The 16,075-nt window shown below is 43.4% G+C and overlaps 1 protein-coding gene across 4 annotated transcripts in view; it reads left to right on the top strand.

Moving 5' to 3' along the window:
- The window catches only part of LOC105476165 (opioid binding protein/cell adhesion molecule like), a 1,438,816-nt gene that overhangs the window by 249,974 nt on the left and 1,172,767 nt on the right, over positions 1-16,075 (top strand). The gene's annotated exons all lie outside the window — the stretch shown is intronic.

Raw genomic sequence — 16,075 nt, 5'->3', positions numbered from 1 at the left:
CACAATGTTAATGGAGTTTCTCCACTCAGGTGGGCCAAGACTTCCAATATTCCCAGAACTACTTTACCTTTGATAACTGCTTCTGTTGTCAACTTATAGTTATTCACTCTCTAGTAAGCTTTATCTAGTATCACCCTGGACACAGGCAACCTAGCCTTTGGCCACAGATGTGTGAGAAACCCCTACATAAACTCATGCCCTTCTTCTCCCAACCCCCTAAATGTGCAGCTTCCTCCTCTCTGGTTCTTTGCCTTGCACACCGTGACCTCTTTGGTTCCTCCAAACTCTGAACCCTGAGTCTTTAGCTCAGTAGGGCTACTGTGATATCTCTGGACTCCAATTTATGGTGCTAAGGTCAGGAAATTATCTGCAGATAGAGACCTAAGGAAATCGTAGAGCTCACCTCATGTGTTTACCTTCTCTCAGCGATTGCAGTCTGGGAATGCCTGTGGTCCAATGCCTGAAAAAAAATTGCTCCATGTATTTCATTCCATTTCTATGGTTATTTAAGGTGATAGGGCTAGTCTACTACTAGTTAATATGTCTTATTTAGAAGTGGTAATCTCATATTCCATTTTGAATAGATGAATGCCTAACAATCAAAGGCTAAGTGCATAGAAGAGAAAAATGAATTTGGGAGAATCTTCAGCCTTGGGATATCATCTACCTGAGAGGTCCTAAGCCATTGTCATTCATTTTCTACTTAGTCTGAGTTTTTCTCTATCCATGTGACACCAAGACTGAGAGCACACTATTATAATATTTAGAAGTGTATGTGAAGTTTCTCCTGGTATTAAATTAACCCAGAAGTAAGCCCTGGTTTTCATATGCTAAATGACACAGTTAGTTTCATGACAAAACAATAAAATGAAACCAAACAAAACAATGTATTTCTAGTTCTAAGGTGAACATTAATTACCCCTCCCATTTTAATGGTTCTGAAATGTAAATGTGTCTTTCAATATAAGTTTAAATTTTATTTTGCCTCCAAAGAAATCTAACATAAAATTGATGATTTGTCTTAAAATTAATGGGATTTATCACCAAAAATGATATTTGTAGGCATCTAGTCATTTGCACTCTACTCAGTTACTATTCCTCTTGGCCCCAAATTTCCAAATACTTATTGCCTCCCTTCTTCACAGAAGAAGAAAACGATAGGAAAAAAAATTTTGCTTTTGCAGCAGCAGTGGATTTAAAGGAGCCATCAGCAGAAATACCCTGACTTCATAATGGCTGTGAGGTATTGAAATGCATCTGTAGATAAAAATGTGAGATAATGTTTTCTAAATTTTGTTAAATATAGGATAAAACCTGAGGTGACGATGATGATGGTAGATGATGGTGGAGTAAGGGGGGTCTTACTCAAGAATGGAAGAGCTGACCTGAGAACTGAAGGCTTATTTCAAAGTCTAGAACTTCATTCCCAAATTTATGATCCTATCAGCAGATATTTTCTGGCCAATACAGATTAGCTTAAATTAAGAGATAATTTATTATGGAAGATTGATTACAGGCATATTGTCCACCCACCGTGGAACAACATCTTCCATCATATTGCCATTTCTTGTTTAAGGAAAGAAATGCATCTCCCATCTTGACATGTTTATCATTGTGTGTCTGAGCTAATTATCTCCATGGGCTCAGTTTAGCTCCTAAAACTGATAGATGATTATCATGTCCCCTGGAAATGATGCATGCCATACATGTGCAGCTATATGTCAGAAGAAAAACAGTTTTTGAAGTTTTCATCTGTGTAGTTTACTGGAAATTGCATATTGAAAACTACATCAATACATGACACCATGTGTTAAAATTATATACACAGTCATATGTAAAATGTAATATATGTGTAATATATAATATGTGCAAAATTCATTATATGTAACCTATGAGTGTGAGTATTGAGTTTGCTGTTTTATGTAGCTTAAAGTTACTGATGATCTCATCCACGTGATCTCTTAGCTGAGATCTAAGATGTTCTATTTCTCATGTTTATCTCTAATTTTTTCCTGTGTCGGGTTCAAAATTTAATAACTCTTCTCTTCTTCCGTCTATGTCTTCTAATCTATGCCCTTAAAGCAACTTAGCAGCTAACAGGAGAGATAAACAGCATTCTTTCTGTAATTGGCAAAGTTAGGGTACTCCATTTTCATTACAACTTTAAATCTGCCAAAACTACCATTCTGGCACAGAAGCTCAGGACAAAACACTAGCAGGGAGGATTGCATCTGCACCTCCAACTTTGTCATCCTCTCTTTCATGGGGGCCTCAACTAGCCATTTAGAGCTGGAGCTACCAGCTGCAAAGTGATGGGTTGGAATCAGCATTCAGCCTTCCCACAAATGCTCCTGGGTCCTCGGGTCCTCTTGGGCATTACCTTGTTTCCTGTCTCCAAGAATTATCCCAATAGGTCAGTTCAGTTGATACATTGAATGAGTGATATTTCCCCGCTGGCAGGAAAACAGGCTGAGCGAATTTGGGACTAACTGCATGGCAAATAGCCCTTTTGAACATGTTTTGAGCCCTATTTCTCTTAAAAATACTACCAGACCCAAGAAATGTAAGATTTTTAATGCTTTAAAAAATGGAACGTGGTCATCATGGCATATTAAAAAATGGGTTGAATAAAAAAGGAGGCTACACAGGAGGGCTGGGCACCCACCTGCAACCCTCAGTTCTAATATCCTGTTGCTTGGATTCCAAGTCCTGTGTGTTATTTTTTCAGTCTCAGAGTCCTTTATATCCCCATAGCTCCTACTCAGTTAGATGCAATGTGTTATCTTAATTCCCCCGGCAGACATTTTCTCACACATTTGGAGGTTAAAAGGAAGAGGAAAAAAAACTCTTCAAAACATAAACCCCAAACTAAAAAACACAAGTAGAAAATGTTGAAGCTGGGAGCCTGGTTACCGTGGCAACTTGGGTTTGCCAAGTTCCCCTCTCAGAAAGCCGGTCCTCTGCTTGAATTGGTTGCTTCTCGGATGGGCCGTGACCACCAGGTGTGTGGCTCGAGCCAAGTGCATTGAAAGGAAAATTGGATTTGGCATGGCCCCATCTCCTGGGAGCATCATCTACACGACAGCTATTGATTCCTTTGTTTGAATCCATCTTCAACCCACATCCTTTCTGTGGGGAAGGGAGAGAAGGCCAGAAGCTTCTTGGCTGTAGCAGCTGAGAAGAGGCTTAGGGAGAAGGTAGAGAATTATCTGGTCTCTACAAGGAGAAGACTCTATGGAACCTCAGGAAAGCAGTTTTCTGCAGTTGATATTCTTCTCAAAACATTACTGGCATTTTTTCCCCCAAAGCACAGGGAACCATATTAGTTGCTAAGAATAAAAATGGGGCAACATAGACCTCATTTTTAAGGTTCTTGTGGTCTTATTGAAAAAACATGGCATATTTCAGGTAGTAAATGATAAGCACAGATGATGCTTTCAGAGATGCTGGAGACCACTGAGGGCAGGTGGCTGGGCAGTCAGAGAAGATGGTGCAAGAGCCGAGCTGGAAGGAAAGCAAGTAGGAGACCAGGTCACTTTCCAGACACAACGTGATGAATAAAAATGGGTGCTGCCGCAGCCTGACCAGATGCCAGAGAGCTCAGATGGGGTATAAATGGGATATATCAGGGATGTAAATTGTGGTTTGATTCTGGAGTGCCTTTAAGGTAAGACTAAAGCATCAGTGGAGGGCCGCTGAAAGTGTTTTAGTGAAGAAGTAGATGTATGAAAATAATCTTTTAGGAAATTTAACCTGGATGGTCAACCATTTCAAAATAAGACACTGGAAGGAATAAACCAAACCAGAAGGCTCACGTCATGTGATATTAGTCTGATTTTATTTCCTCCTTTGAGGAGCCTGTCTCCTTCTGGATGCTTCATGGAGAAGGTAGAACCACACTTGAGCCAAGGTTTCCTCAACTCTTTCACAGAATTCAAACTCAGTGAAGCAACTGGAGTCCACCTGTTATGTGTTTGGTTTGCATGTCTCAAGGCTCAACATCTATCTGTCAAAAATGAGTTTCCACACTTAGATAGACATTATTTATCTCAGGAAATGGAAGCTTACCATTTTCCATAGCAGGAAAGGATGTCTTTGACTTCTTTCAGCCATTCCCCCTCACTAGCCGTGCCAAGCAGCCCGTCTGCCCCAAGGGGTGAAGAAGCCCTGTGCTCTGCACTGGGGAGAGAACCCTGAAGGTGGGGGCAGGGGAGCTTGCTTTCCATATTAAGACATACCATGTGAGTTCTCCTGTCACAAAGCTGTTGCAAAATAAACATAATTATCTTTTTTTTTTTTTTTTTGCTCTTACTACTAGTAAGAATATTGTGTTTCAATTCTATGATAAAAAAAATTCCAAGCACTTTTAAATAATGAAAATATGTAAACATCTACCAGTTGTGGTAAAGACCAGGATGAATTAATGGAACATCAGAATTCTAAAATGCATTTTACAGAAAGAAATGCAGTGGGGAAAAAAAGTCCACTTGAAGCAGGAGCTGTTGGGGGTGGCTACCTGCTGGTGCGGAGTATCAGCCTGTCTCTTATTTGCAGAGAAGTGTTGATACCGGGCCCCCAAATAAATAATAATTTTCATCTCAATGGATGCAATTGGCAGGAGCACTCAGGGCCCGTCCCAGTGCCTGGGTTGACACAGGAGAGGGCACTGCTGGGCATGTCAAGGATACACCGGCACATCTAGCTTATCTTTCCTCTCACCACCCTTCCAGTCAGCCGACCAGGGACATTCGGTGCAATGTGCATGTATGTCAGGTAGTACAATGGAAGAGAAACAGAGACATGGAGGGGCAAAGTGTCATGACAGGAGAGGAGGAGTATTTTATTGTTTAGCAAGGAATCGGTGCTGGTACTTATTTTTCCCAAATGAAAACACATTGCATTCAAACATACATGGCTGTGTCCCAACTAATAAGGATCCTTAGGAAAGAAAGGTACTAAAAAATAGTGATAGTGTTTATTGATCTCTATTTCAGTTAATCATCATAAGAACTCAATGGGGTCACTATTATTATCCGAATATTATAGGTGAGGAAACTCATGGCCAAAGATGTTAGGCAACTTTCTGGGATCATGCAGCTAGTGGATCTGAAACTAAAGCTTTAAATGTGCATCCAACTGGATGCCATGTGGCTTTGCCAGTTCCCTGACCATTTCCCTAACAACGAATTTGTAATTAACATGTGAAATGTGCTTCAACTAATACTTCTAAGGAGCCTGGTGAGGCTTGGATATATTATGTTCTCAAAAGAACGGAAACCCAGGCTGGGAGCAGTGGCTCATGCCTGTATCCCAGCACTTTGGGAGGCTGAGGTGGGCAGATCACCTGAGGTTGGGAGTTTGAGACCAGCCTGGCCAAAATGGTGAAACCCTGTCTCTACCAAAAATACAAAAATTAGCCAGGTGGGGTGGCACACGTCTGTCATCCCAGCTACTCGGGAGGCTGAGGCACGAGAATCACTTGAACTCGGGAGGTGGAGGTTGCAGTGAGCTGAGATCACACCATTGCACTCCAGCCTGGGCTACAGGGTGAGACTCTGCCTCAAAAAAAAAAAAAAGAAAAAGAAAAAAGAAACTAAAACCCTTTCTCAGGGATCCCTTATACAGGGAAATGCAAATTCAAAAGCCCACAGAATTCAGGCAGGAAATATAAATGTATGAGTTAGGCTGGGTGAAAGAAAATGGGAAGCTGGAAGGTTTCAGGGGGACCTGGGGCATCCTGCCCTCTAAGGATGGCAAGTTCGATACTTTTAAAAACACTCTATGGTCAGGTGAAACATTCCTGTAGTTATTTGTTTATGATTAAGCATACTATCTTTTCAAGTGGTGAATGTACAAAATTATCATGTTTTTTTCCATTATACATGTTAAAAAGTTAAGCTTCAAATCAGGGGTTTGTACACATACGAACTAGTTAGGACCAAATAAGAGAAAACACATGATTATTATTTCTTCATTTACTCTCAGAGCAATGAAACTAAATATATGAGAAGAGTGTGAGACGGGGTGTAACGCTGGCTGACTTAGAGATGGCTACACAGCTAGTTAGTCATAAAGTCTGCAGCAAGGCTTAGAGTGGAAGGGGGTGGGATTGCTGAATTTTGAAATCCAACACAGCAACAGAGGTGTGGTGCATGTCTGGCTGGAGAGAAGCTGGATACGCTTTGGCAGCAAAGGACATAGTAGGCAGACGTGTGAAGGCAGAAAATGTGTACAATTTTCTGAATAATAAAAAAATGTCTTAAAGGGTTCTAGCATGAATATTTAGAAATATCAGGAAGTGCCAACATCTTCATGAGATCAAAAAGACACTAGTCTGGTGGGATTGTAACCTGGCACTGCTGCTGCAGAAAACAGTCTGGTGGTTCCTTGAAAAGTTAAACATACCGTAAGACCCAGCAATTCCACACCTACATGTACACCCAAAAGAATTAAAAACGTGTGGAAACAAAAACTTGCATATGAACGTTCACGGCAGGAGCAAAGCCATGCAAATAGCAAACAGTTGGAGATCATCCAAATGTCCAACAACGGGTGGATGGATAAACACAGTGTGGTGTATTCATACAGTGCATGGTGTGGGGTGGATACTGTTTGGCCACAAAAAGATACGATGTTCAGATACATCCTGAAACATGGATGAACCCTGAAAACATCAGCTAAGGGAAAGAAGCCAATCACAACAGACCACATTATACGATTCCATTAATATTCCATATGAACTGTCTAGAACGATGCCTAATGTATTGAGATGCAAAGTAGATTAGTGGTTGCTTAGGGATGGGGAGATTGGGAAGTAGGGAGGTTACGGCTAAAAGGCATAGGGTTTCTCTTTGCGGTGATGAAAATGTTCTAAAGTTGACAGCAGTGGTTGCACATACCTGTGAACACACTATACACCCCTGAATTGTACCCTTTAATACAGTGTATCATACGGTAAGTGAATGATATCTCAATATGGCTTTTTTTTTTTTTTTTTTTTAACAAAAGAGACATTAGTGTCGCCTGGGCCTCCGTGCAGTCCGTTCCCATCCTTGGTAGTTTTGCATTTCTCGTTTCAGGCATGTGTGCCACCAGTTGATTATGATAATGGCCTGTGCTTGGGTGGCACCTTTCTTTCAAGAATGTCAAGCAGTTTGCAAACACTAATTAAGCCTGTACTGCCGGCAGATTGGTAAACATTGTTTTACTTCTCACAAACATTCAAGCAAAACCTCTCTGGGAAAACCTGCATCGATGCAACTGATGTAACCCATTTCCTCTTGTTGGTTGGCTTCGGAGCAGTTTTAAGGATGCAGGAAGGGCATTCATACTTACTGAATGTTTACTATGTGTTTACCATTGTTGTAGGGCCTTCTAGGAACACTTCACATCATTTAACTCTCACGTCAACTCACAAAGTAAGAGTCGGTGTCCCTGTGTGTCATTAGGGTAAACAGATCCAGGCAAGTTGAATGTACTGGTCAGGGTTCTCGGTTCCAAGCAATAGAAATCAACTCTCATGGCCGGGCGCGGTGGCTCAAGCCTGTAATCCCAGCACTTTGGGAGGTTGAGACGGGTGGATCATGAGGTCAGGAGATCGAGACCATCCTGGCTAACACGGTGAAACCCCGTCTCTACTAAAAAATACAAAAAACTAGCCGGGCAAGGTGGCGGGCACCTGTAGTCCCAGCTACTCGGGAGGCTGAGGCAGGAGAATGGCGTGAACCCGGGAGGCGGAGCTTCCAGTGAGCTGAGATCCGGCCACTGCACTCCAGCCTGGGCCACAGAGCGAGACTCCGTCTCAAAAAAAAAAAAAAAAAAAGAAATCAACTCTAATAGTCTAAGCAATAGAAGGGTTTGTGGTAAGGATACCTGGCAGCACACAGAATCAACAAGAAGGTGGAAGCACAAGGCACGGACAAAGGGGGATGAGGAAGCTGAGACCACAGCAGGTCCCCCCACCGGCAGCACTATGGCCTGTGCCCGCCACAGAGCTCTGCAGGGTTGCCAGCCTTGGGCACTTGGGACTGATTCTCTAGAGTCTTCATTGAACTGTTCCCTCCATGACTGATCTCCACTGTCTCTAAGTTTTGTTTCACTCTTTTAAGAACCAAAGTTCTGACCAGGCGTGGTGGCTCACGCCTGTAATCTCAGGACTTTGGGAGGCCGAGGCAGGGGGGATCACCTGAGGTCAGGAGTTCGAGACCAGCCTGGCCAGCATGGTGAAATTCTGTCTCCACTAAAAATGCAAAAATTAGCTGAGGATGGTGGTGGGTGCCTGTAATCCCAGCTACTTGGGAGGCTGAGGTAGGAGAATTGCTTGAACCCAGGAGACAGAGGTTGCAGTGAGCCAAGATTGTGCCACTGCACTCCAGCCTAGGCAACAGAGCGAGACTCCATCTCAAAAAAAAAAAAAAAAAAAAAAAAAGACATAGAAGACATAAACACAAACCTTCTGAGTCTGGTGTTCTTTCTATTGTGCCATTCTGGGCTCACGCTTGATGTTTGTTCACTCCTGTGCACTTACTATGTGTCAGATACCTGTGCAAGGTGCTGGCTGACAATATGGAGAAAAGAGCCACATTCTCTCAAACAACTTTAGGCCGTTGGGAGGGAAGGTGAGAGAAAGTACAATGAACTTACCATGTGGTTTCTAGAGGTTTTTCCACCAAGAAAGGGGATCTTCCAGGAGGGGTATCACGGGAGGCTTCCTGAAATGAGGTTTGTGGACTGACTTAGGTCTTAGCTTTTGACTTAATCTCTTCTGTGTAGATTATGTGGTTTTCTCTTTCCTATGAAGTATGTGCTGAAAGCATAAATAACCATCCTAACCACCTGTCATTTAAATCAGTTAAATGAGAGTAGATTTATTATTCTTACAGAAAAGGATTCTTATTATAGCAAGAATACTACACACGTCAGCAGAGACGGTTCCTGTTCATAGTGGCTTCATCAAATTGTCAGTGCCTCTCCTTGTGCTTATATTCATTCATTCAACAGATATTCATTGAACATCTACTATGTGCCAAGCCCAGTTCTAGACACTGCAGTTGCACAGTAAATAAGACAAAGTGTTTACTTTTATCCTAGTAGGGAAGGCAGACAATAGACAAACAAATATACATGTGTTATGTCTGGAACTCATAAACACTGTGGGGGAAAGCAAAACAGGATGAGTGGCTGAAGAGTAATAAGGTTGGGGTGCCTGCTACTTTAGAGTGGTCAGGGAACAATCGAGCTGAGACCAGGAAGTATTTCTTAGTTCAGCTGAGTGAGGAGGCCAGAGTTTGGTGTTTGGATGCTGGGGTGATTGGGTGGGGGATGGGAAGGGCTAGGCAAGACCGTTTCTTTGATTGGGTCAGTTCAACGGTTTATGAAAAAGTAGAAGCCTGTCTGAGAAAATGCATCTGTCCTCTTGTTCATTGATCACTCTAAGCCTGTGATGCAGTTGCTCTTCTTACGGTAGGCAAGCTCACCAGGAGGCCACAGTTAGGTACTGACTTGACTTTGGGTGCAGAAAAAGTTTGAGATGAGTTGACATCGTTTGCCACATACGAGCCCAAAGGGCAATAGTCAAGAGGCGTAAGAATAAGAGGACTTGACTGCTAAGTAGGTAAGAGGTAGACAAAGAGGTTAAGCACATTCTAGCTAAAGGGACAGCATGTGTGGAGACTCAGAGGCAACCATGACCATGGAATGCCCAAGTAGTCTGGTTTGGGCAGGAGTCTTAGAAAGCAAAGCAGGGGAGAATCGAGAGATACTGCTGAGGAGGTAGACAGGGGCAGACAACAGAAGGCTTTATGTGCCAGGTTGCTTTTACCCTTGATGCCCGGCACACGCTAGGCATAAATATTTTGGTGGATCCATAGGAATGTCAGGCCCTGGGAAGCAGGAAATAGTTTCAAGTGGAAGCGTGATGACTGAGGTTTTGGAAAGGTCCAATCTAGAGGCAGGATGGAAATATCTTTGAAGAGGGGAAAGATTGGAGTCAGGAATCCTAGTCAGCCTGCAGACTACAGAAATCCAGATGAGGGGTGCTGAGGACTGAGCTGAAACCTTAAGGGAGATGGAGATCACCTGTGTGTTTTTGCTTTCTCTCTGATGTTAGTATCACATGTGCCTGTATACAGAGTATTAGGACACGAGGATCACCAAACTCACACCATTTGTTGAAAACTCCAGTGGGAAAATATCTAAGAGACTGGAGGTAATTTTTTTTCTTGATGCAGAGTTTATGAAGCCCTAAACATATCAGTACACTCAGTAACAGGATTTTTTTATAGATTATATTTAATTTGACAAGTTTTCCTCCCATGGCTGTACCTGAGGTGGGTAGGGTATAAGACTCAAGGAATGTCTGGCTTTCAGTGTGCTCTCTTATTGCTTGTTGGAGTCTAATGGGAGTTTCATGGGAGTCCAGAGACTTCCCAAAGATCTTCCTTTTCTTATGGCCTCTCTGGGATTCCTTCACCCTGAAAGCAGTAGCATCCAGTATCCCACCAAATTACTCACAAATGGTTCTCTGTCTTCTTGGAGTCAGAAATATTTCATTCCAAGCTCTGTTTCCCCTCACTGAAGATACAGTTGGATCATCATGGACAGTGATTTGCTGGTGTTTAACCATCCTGCTCAGGCTGGAGAAGCAGCCGCCCCGGAGCTATGTGTCTGCCTCTCACCAGAGGCCCAGGGCTTGGTGTTCTCATGCCTTCCTCAGCTACCATTAGGGATGGGCGCAGCTCGCAGGTGGAGAGAGAGAGAGAGAGGCTTGTCTCATTAAGGAGTTGGTCCAGATGTGTATCCCATTGTATTTGGGACCTTACAGAATTGGGAGAATTCTGGACTCGGCTCTCTGACTGAGGATAAAAACTCTTTCAGATTCATTCTAGCTCAAAGCCAGTCTAAGTAACTTTGGCTTTGGTAACCCTTCTTTCCTTTCTTCCATAGATTTGGTCTACAATGTGTCAAACACTGTTGTAGATACTGGTGTGCAAAGGAAAACTAAATTGGCTTCTGCTCTAAAATTGCTCACAGTCTGTTGGTGAAGAATGGTAAATAAACAGATAACTAAAATACAGTAAAATAAGAGCTATGGTGGAGATTTACCTTTTCATTTTAGTTTTTTTAAGGGGAAAAAACCAGAGAGGCTTGTAAATTTCACTTTAATTTCCTGATAGAGGGTTTATGGATGTATTTTAATGCTTCACCAATCCTACCTCAAGAAAAAAACAGTTACCTTAATTTTCTAGTCTATATTTCTTCATAAGAGTCAATTGCCTACTTTAGGAAGTCATAAACGCAAGTGCCTACAGGTGACATGAGTGTGTGCAGGGCTGCGGAGGAGGTTGGAGAACGGGGAAACTGAGGAGCGTTTTCTTCCAAAGGGGGCAGCTGCTTCTCAGAGCAGGCAGATTGTTGCTGGGCAGAAATACATATCCAATGATGCCAGCTCTCATGGTTTTTCAAGAGAAACTGGGTTTTATGTGAAATCTTTGAGTTTTAAATGTTAGCAACTAGCTCAAATAATTAAAAAAAAAAGTTGCAGTGCCAATGATGCTCTTCTCTGGCTGGATTGTCCAGAGCAACAGCAGTTAGTGTTCTAAGAGAAAGGTTTGTGTGAACTCCTAAAGATGCACGTGAAGACTGTGGCAGAAACGTCCAGTTATCAAATAGCTCTCTCATCACTGAATAATGCCTTTGTTTTGGAGACAGAAAGGGAGACTCAAATACTTGTCATTTGCTTTCTTCTCTTTGCTATTGCAAGGCACTTTGCAGTATTTGGGGGTGGGGGGGGAACTCAAATAAACAACACTGATTTTTCTTTGAAGATAGAAATCCCAGAGCATGCCCACTGGAGACTTGGACTAGGTCTGACCATTTTTTTCTGCACCTCCTGACACCCAAACCAAAATGAGCTATGAAGCTCTAAATTCTCCTTTGCAGAAGCAAGTGGAAGGCCTAAGGCTAAGAGACATGGCTGTTCCTGGACAGAGATCCCCTCCTACAGCAGCTCTCTCCAACCTCCCTGTGCTTTGACTCTGAGGACCCTGCCACCTCCTGCCCCATTCTCTCTCCTCAGTAGCACTGCTGCAAGGAGCATGTGGGGTGGGGGAGATGCCTTCATTCCCTGACTCTGGACATTACTGAATATGCCTTTATCTGGCTGCTACAGTCTGAGGGGGAGGACACCTGGATCTTGAAAATTTTAAAGTACAGTTGACGTTACCTTCCTCAGAAGATGAAAGGGCATGGCCCACTCTGAGTGGTGGAGCCCCCTGGAGGATGGGGTGGGGTGCGGGGAGGCGTGCTTCCGCCCGGGCCCTGCAGCGCTGGCAGGCTGCCCTCTCCAGGCCATTGATGGTGCCAGCTGCCCTTTTGCTGCCCACCAGCCAAGGGCTATAAATACAGTCACATTTCCCACATACTGTATTTATGTTTCAGAAAATGTCTGCGTTGCATACGTAATGTAGGAGATATAATTATAATATTTCAAAACTGGCCAAATTTCGTGAAATATAAAATAACAGATGGCACCACACAATATTGGTGCGGTGTGCTTCATTTAAATCATAACTGGGGCCTGAAAATGTTCCCATTTCGTGCAGGGTGGTGATGAGAGTGTGTGCTGGGAGGAGGGGGTGGGGTGGTTCCCCTTCTCTGTCCTCTCCAAGCTTTTCTTTCCAAGGAAAGTGGAGTTATCACGCTATTCACTCCCCGTAGCCTCGAGGCTGGCCTTGCTAATCTAACAATTGTTTCCTTCCCAGTGTTTCCTTTAGCTGGGGAAAAGGAAGTGTGACTTGGAAACTCAAGCTATGGCTTGGACATTGACAGCCCATCAGATATTAGGCCCCAGTTATGTGGGTGGCGTTGACCCCTCCCAGGTGCCTATTATTCATTAACCACCAAGAAGCTGTTGTTAAAATTTCAAACCTTCAGGTACATGTTCTTCACTTTATCTTCAGCAGCAGCCGTGACACCGGCTGCTCCCCTACAGGCATGGGCTGTGCAACATGGAGAATTGGCAGGTGGTGCCTGCTTTGTTTTGACCCATTGCTTGTTCTCCACCTTCATCCAAAGCCAAAGCAGTCTGAGATGTCACCAGTTCTCAAAAGGTCCTTGGAACACTGGAGTTCAAGTGTGAAATTAGGACACCTCAAGCCTTGTCTAGAAGCAAGGTTATAATGAGAGACAGCCACACGATCCCTGATGCTCAGATCGCCTCAGACCAAACCAAATGGCTCATTGCTCAGATCAATCTGGAATCATGTACACGCTTATACACAATCCACATTCCCCAAGCGGTCGCATTTGTTTCTTTTTTCATCCTAATTGCCCTTCTTATCTCACTGAAGAGACCATAACGTTTAGCAATAAGTTTGCAGATCCCTAAATTGTTCACGAACAATACAGTCATAACGGGCCATGGATGCCGGTTCCTAGCTCTGCTGCCTGGTATGTGAAGTCCTTTGTAACTCAGCTTTTACTGTGTCGCAGGCGGCAGAATCAGCCCCACCTGGGCTGAAATAATCAGTGGGTGTCTGCATTTACCCTTTTGAAGGGAATTTATTTCCATTGCTCCTGCCTATCACGGATAATTGGGAATTTGAATGTGAGAAAATCGTTGATCTTTGAGCAGAACAACATTTAGTGGTTGAGGATAACAAATTTCAGCTTCATGGAAGAAAGAGCACTGCAGAAAAACGTATCCTACAGGGCAGTGAGTTCCCCATCAATGGAGGTATCCAAGTTAAACCTGGGTGGCCCCTGAGAAATGATAGCATGCTAGAAGGCGTTCCAGAGCCTTGCTTCTCAGAGTGTGGTTCCCAGAACCAGCGGCGTCAGTATCAACTGGAAGCTCCCTGGGAATGCAGATGCTCAGGACTTGCCTAAGATCCACAGAGCCAGGATCTGCGTTTTGGCCAGATCCCTTGGGGGTTTGCATGCATATTAGATGTGTGGAGCACTGTCAGATAGGAGTCCTCATGTACTCGTGTTTCTGAGTGAGCTGTCCGAGGTGTATGTGGTTTATCACAAGCCTAGGACTGTCTGTGGCACTCAGCACCCTCTGAATTCTTACACAGAAAGACCACGGACAAGGAAAGTCTGAGGAGCTGAGGAGGCTTCCCTGACTCCTTCCCTCCTTCATGCTTGTAAGACTGTGGAATTGGGAAGTGGCCCTTTTCTTGGCCTGCTGTCCACTCCACTCCAGCTTGCCGAGGGTGCTGAAATTCACACTGTGGGTTATTCCTTTGAGCTTGAGCATAGAGAGGTCCCATGAAAACGATAGCATCTTAAGCAGATGCAGTAATGCCTTAAGCTGTTATTACCAATTAGGCTATTAATGTTAATTAGCGCATCAATTTGCTATCAGAGAGCAGGGCTTATCATCTTCATATCCCCACTACTTAGCATGTTGTCTGAGAAATATTATTAGATAATTTATTCTCCATGTATAGCTTTTTCCAAAAAAGGATTTGGGGTGGCATGACCTGGTCCAATAAATATATGTTAAACCAGAATGGTTCAGAATCTATGGGAGTTAGTCAGGGTACAGGTGGGTAAAAGGATTCTTCACAGGGAAATTTCTGAGGATGAGGCACCCCAGAGAGCTGTGGACAGCCAGGGGTGGCTCCAGAAAGAGAGAACTTATGGTGCCTCTTCCATGATGTACACAGAGAAGACTTGTGACCCTCATGGAGAACACACTCCCCTTGCCCTTGTGACAGTGGACACTCCAGAACTTGCATGATATGTGCCCAGGCTTACCGATTCAGATGTGCTATGAGGAAGTGGCTAAGAGCATGGGCCCCGGACTCAGGAGAATCCTGGCTATGTCTATTCCTAGTGCAGTAGTGGCCTTGGGAAAGTTGCTCAGCATTTTTAATCCTGTATGTCTTTGCCTGTGAAATGAGGATAAGAGCAGGACCAGCCCACAGGCCATGAGGATGGAATGATGGAACACGCTGTGCGTTGCACAGTACCCAGCACATAGTAAATGGTTAGCAAGTATTAAACGTTGGTACTGTTGCCATTGTTGTTATTGTTTTGCTAGGGCAAGCTATCTCAACTCGCTTTTGAATATAATCTTACATTTAGACTCAGAATTTCATAGATCATTTTATGATCTTTTCACAGCACCTAAAGATGTATCCTGATCCTGACCTCCTCTCTGGTTGACTTGTGTGCTCCTCGCTGCAGACATCACTGTCATCTCTTCTTTCATAGATACGGATAGTTTCCTGGGCAACTTTCATTTGCATAGGGGCATGGGAGTTCCATATTGCTTTATAAGAAAAAGACAAGGCTGGAGGTATTTCGTTCAATCTTCATTGCCATGTGATTGTTAAATATGCTCTCCAAAGAAGTCTTCAACCATGAGGACAAAATACTAAAGGTGGAACTAAGTGAAATAAGTTATTACCAAGTCCCTTATCCATTCTGCAGGCAGAACTCCTCCTACATTTAAACAAACCCATGTGAAGAAAAACTAGACTGAAAGACTGACGATGACTCCTTTTTCTTAATTTTTTTTTTTCTAGGAAGGTTAATTTGTTTATGAGGACTCACAAGAATGTCTAGGATATCCTTTCATCTTCCCATGTCCTCATGCCGAGCTGCTTCCGAGGAAAGGCTTATCAATCTCTCAACTTTCTCTAAAAAACAAGAACCTGGGGTATAAGGAATTAGGGTTTAGTGCCTCAGGCTGGGTGTGCTGAGGGCATTCACTAGTTTTCCCACGAATGTTCTTTCATTCCAGGATCCCATCCAGGATACCATATTGCATTTAGTCATCATGTCTCCTTAGTATCTTCTGAACCGTGTCCAACACAGAAATCCAATTTTGTCAACATTTCACCACAAGCCGGGGAAGGATGCTGCCCGTTTCTCAGCTATTTTACAATCACTATTGAGTTCCTACTATGTGAGACAAGGACAAGTTTACCAGCTGGGGAGGGCTACGGAAAGGTACAGAAATAGTTACTATACCTTGTGATACCTACTGTAACAGGAAATATAGTAGGCACTATAATATCCCTGAAAATAAGTGGATGTGACTCTCAATGATCCTTGCCAGGAA

This window comes from Macaca nemestrina, chromosome 12 (assembly GCF_043159975.1).
Source record: "Macaca nemestrina isolate mMacNem1 chromosome 12, mMacNem.hap1, whole genome shotgun sequence".
Classification (NCBI taxonomy): domain Eukaryota; kingdom Metazoa; phylum Chordata; class Mammalia; order Primates; family Cercopithecidae; genus Macaca; species Macaca nemestrina.
Note: the sequence above shows the minus strand (reverse complement) of the source record. Positions and strands in the feature narration are given on the sequence as shown.